A 4,759-nucleotide genomic window follows, 5' to 3' on the forward strand; every position below is an offset into this window, starting at 1 on the left:
GATTCAAGTTTGCTCATAGAGGTGGCTATTTGACCCATTTGCTATTGGAGACTTTGCACAGTATTTGCCAATGACTTCATCATCTCCTCAAGGTGCATGTTGGAGTTTTGAGGTGCTGCTTGGGCTGGATTTCTTTGATAATTTTGATAGTTGTTAGCCCTAGCATAGCTGAATTTTGGATGGTCCCTCCAACTTGGATTGTAAGTGTTAGAGTATGGATTATGTCTTGGCTGTCCATTGAATCCTCCTATTGCATTCACTTATTGGTCATCCTCTTGAAGTGTAGGACATTGATAAGTTGGATGTCCCACGTGTGCACATATCCCGCATGGCCTAATTTGTTGAAGTTGTTGAGCTTAGCCTATGATAAGACTTCTCACAGCAGAGGTTAGTTCAGAAATTTGGGAAGTAAGAGTAGATGTACTTACCTCATTGACTCTCCTTGGCAACTGCCTTTCATCTCCATATTTCCTTGATGCGGCTGCAAGTGCTGAAATCAACTCTCTAATTGCTTAAGGTGTTCTATCTTCAATTGAACCTCCATATGCTATATCAATAAATTTTCTTTCGGATGGTAGCAAACCTCCATAGAAATATTCTATGAGTGATTTATCTGAGATGTCATGTTGAGGGCAGCTTTTGCACAATCTCTTGAATCTTTCCCAATACTCATACAAGTCTTCAGTCTCTTTTTGCTTAATGCCACTTATCTCTCTCCTTATGCCTATGACTTTAGAAGTTGGGAGATATTTGTTTAGAAAAGCTCTTACATACCTTCCCAAGAAGTGATTGATCCAGGTGGTAGGTAGAATAGCCAATCTTTGGCATAATCATCAAGTGAGAATAGGAATGTTCTCAATTTCACATGTTCTTCGGATATGCCTTGCAGCCTCATGGTAGAACACACTATGTAAAATTCCTTCAATTGTTTATGAGTATCTTCATTCCCTAAACCTCTGAATTTAGGTAGGAGGTGTATCAAACCTGTTTTTAACTCAAATGGGGCTGTCAAGGGTGGATAGGTGATGCAAAGAGGTGCTTGATCACCTAAAGAGGCTGCCAACTCTCTTAGTTTTCTTTCTCTTGGAATTGGTGCCCTTAATGCTTGATTTTCTGGTTCAATATCAGTAAAGACAGTAGGTTCAGCTGGTCTTTGAATTGGTGCAGCAGGTTGCACATGAAATTCAGCCATCTCAGCGGCTGTTTGGGCAAACTCAGCAAAGTTGTGTTCTGTTTCAGCAGGTGCTAGTTCTGTTTTAGCAGGTGCTGGTTCTGTTTCAACAGTAAGTGTTGTTGGTTCTGCTGGTTCAACAATTATTGGTTCAGTTGTAGTAACTTCAGTATGTGCTATCTCTTGGACACCAGTAGCTTCAACAGGTGTTGTTTGGATTGCAGCTGTTGATGACGATGGCTTTGAGGCTTGGCTCCTTGGATTGGTTTGCTTCCTTAGTTGTTTTGTTGTATGCTCAATTTCTAGATCATAAAGTAGAGTTTTCTTGCGTCCAGTCTTGGTCATGAAAGAAAAATAAATTAGTTAAATCAAGTCCCTAGCAACGGCGCCAAGTTTTGACTGTGTGATTGTCGAAGCCGGTCAAAAATAACCTTTTTGGTTATCCACAATTTTACAACTGTAGATAGTGGTAAAAGGATCGAATCCACAGGGAATTGATACTTACCTATTTTTCTTATCAAGACCAAATAAATAAACTAAAAATAAAATAAAGGGGGGTTTTGAGATCGTTGAGCTAAACTAGAATTAAAAATAGCAAAGCAAAGCAAATAATAAAGTAAAGGAAATTCAATAATGAGAAAATCTCTAGTTGAAGAATTGTGTAATACCCGGCTAGACTCCGGTATCGGAATTCCTACCGTCCGGTGGAATCTCGGATGTCGGAGACCTCTAGAAGGGTAGAACCATGTTTTTGTAAAATGTTTTCATGTTTTTAATGGTTTTAAAGTATGAAACGAAATGAGTTTTTCATGAAAAGTCTTTGGAGGAAAACCCAGGTTCGGCTGCCGAAAGTCAAGTTCGGCCGCCGAACATGCATGCGTTTTGGAGGCACGTTAGGCCCCCGAAAGCATGAGTTAGGGAAGTCCAGTTTCGGCCGCCGAAAGTCAAGTTCGGCCGCCGAACATTGCATGAATGCGGAGGCACATTCGGCCCCCGAACGTGGCCTGGCCAGCCACTATAAAAGGGTCCCTTAGCCGAAAATCGGGCGAGCTTTTTCTCCCCATTTCGGCCAAGGTGAGCATTCCGCCATCCTTCCCCAATCTTGAGTTTTTCCTTCCTTTTTCCATGATCTTTACAAGTTTATAACTTTGGTTTTGAAGATCTTTGAGCTTAGAACGAGTTTTGGAGCTTGGAGACCAAAAGTTGGAACTTCTCCCATCTCCAAGTTTAGATCTCCTCAACCCTCGATCTTCAAGAGGTAAGAGCCGATCTTAAGCTCAATGTATGGTTTAAACAAGTTTATGAAGTTTTAAGGGGTAGAATGCACGTTAGGGCATATGTTGAACCTATGGGTTTTTGATGTTTTGATGAACAATGTGGCATGTTTGAGTATGCTTGAAGTGTTGTAGTTGGGGTATTTGATAGTTTGAGACCCCTAGGTGTGATGTATGGTGTTTATGCATGTTTTAGAACAAGTTTATGCATGATTGGTGAGCTTATGGGCAAAAATGCTTAAGGAAGCCAAGTTTCTGCCCTTTGGCAGAAACCAGGTTCGGCAGCCGAAGGGAGTTTCGGCCGCCGAACATGGCTTGAGAGGCAGCTTTAGGCTGCCGAAGCTTGCCCCCGAAAGTTGGAGTTTCGGCTCTGTCCGAGACTTTCGGCCGCCGAAGGTGCCGCCGAACATGCATGAGTTTCGTCTCTGTCTGGGAGTTTCGGCCGCCGAAGGTGCCGCCGAACCTGCCTGACTTTCGACTCTGGAGGGACTTCCGGCCGCCGAAGGTGCCGCCGAAAGTGCCCTGCTCAGCGTTTTCTTGCATGCTTCCTAGGAGTGTTTTGAGGTGTTTTTAGGAGGTTTTTGGGGGTATGTTTAGAGTTATGTTTTTGTTGTTTGGTGCCTCATTTGAGTCCACCTGTGTAGGTTCGGACCCGAGGAACCGAGACCCCCGGTTGTGAGATAGTCGTTCAGAGTTCGTTGTTAAAGCTTCAGTCACCAGGTGAGTGGAACAATCCTTTAAGTTTTAAAGTAAAATAAATGAATAAATGAATGAATCATAAAGCATTTCCCATGCATCATTATGCCATGCAATATTTCAGGATGTTTGCATTAGAATTCACGAATATGCTGCATTGCATAAATTGATGTTGATGTGGATGGTTGTTGGGTGATCCATAGTCCTCTGATGCTATGTTATGATGATATGTTAAGGAAGACCAGCGAGGCCCATTCTACGCCCCTGGCACTATGTAAGAGAAAGACCAGCGAGGCCCATTCTACGCCCCTGGCATTTTGGAATGTTATGATATGTAAGAGAAAGACCAGTGAGGCCCATTCTACGCCCCTGGCATTTGGAGATGTTGAGGACTAATGGTGACAATACCATCCTTTATGTGATTAGCTGTGATGTGTTGCATTTCATGAAAGCATGAATAAGAAAAAAAAAAGAAAGAAAAAGTTAAATAATAATAATAATAATAATAATAATAAAATGAATAATAATATACCTAAAAATGGAGGAATTAAAGCAAATGTTTTTAGTTTCTGCTCATTGGGCTTTATAGCTCACCCCCTCTCCCCTAACCCCAGTCTTGCAGGTGCAGAGTAGATAGAGAAGTCAGCAGAGTAAGAGAAGTTTATGTAATAGCTTAACTGTGGACATGGTTTGTTGGTAATGTAAAAGTATGAGATGTAATGTAATGTAAGTTTGATAATGTGCTTGACTAGAGTCTGTTGTATTCCCTGTACACATGGTCTTATATGAGATATAATGTTTTTATGATGCCTATGTAATCCAAGCCTATGTTATGTTATGTTACCCCATTGGAGTATTTGGTGAGGACTCCAATGAGAGGTTTATGTTATGTTTGTGCATGCTCAGGTTAGGCTTGGCAAAGAAATGTTTGAATGAAAGAAAAGTTTTTAAATTTTTATGTATGTTGTTGACCATGTATGGGATTAAACAGGTTCACAGGATGTATGTTTGGCTTGCTACGGGTTCTGGCGGCCTTAAGCCGACCTGAATCCTAGCGCCGGTAGCGGTCCGGATTTCCTGGTCGTTACAGAGTGGTATCAAAGCCCTAGGTTCATATGGTCGGACCTAGAGTGTCGGGCTCATAGATGTGATAGAAAGTCAAGCACAATAGGAAATCATGTCCACTAGGATAGGATGTAAAGTCCTGTCTAGAATGTAAGTATGATATGCCATGAGATATGCTATGTATATGATGTGGGTTCATGTGTTTCCACATGAACCATTGGATGCTAATGTTTTGTTATCTGTGCTGTTTTTCAGTAAACAGAATGCGAGGAACTCGTCGATCAGCTAGATTGACTAGAGTACCACCGGAGGATGAGGGCACGAGCGTCCGTCCTCCAGCATTGCCAAGGGCAATGTCAAGTAGGTCCAGCAGGGACAGAGCAGTGGGAGACCCTAGAAGATCTCTGGATCTGGGTAGAAACAGATCAGTAAGAGGAACGGTTCAAGGAGGCAGGTCAGTGGATGTGGGAGAAGAGATGGATGTGGACCAGAGGAGGGATGGTAGTCTTGGTGTGAGCATGCCAGAAGAGGGCATGGGTGAGTCTCAGGGAGG

The 4,759-nt window shown here is 42.4% G+C and overlaps 1 non-coding gene across 1 annotated transcript; it reads left to right on the plus strand.

The window, feature by feature from the left end:
• The first annotated feature begins 618 nt into the window (after positions 1 to 618).
• LOC122721635 lies at positions 619 to 726 on the plus strand. Its single transcript, XR_006348339.1, has one exon. It is a non-coding gene; the product is annotated as a small nucleolar RNA R71 (small nucleolar RNA).
• The last annotated feature ends 4,033 nt before the right edge of the window (positions 727 to 4,759 follow it).

Source organism: Manihot esculenta, chromosome 13 (assembly GCF_001659605.2).
Source record: "Manihot esculenta cultivar AM560-2 chromosome 13, M.esculenta_v8, whole genome shotgun sequence".
Taxonomy (NCBI): domain Eukaryota; kingdom Viridiplantae; phylum Streptophyta; class Magnoliopsida; order Malpighiales; family Euphorbiaceae; genus Manihot; species Manihot esculenta.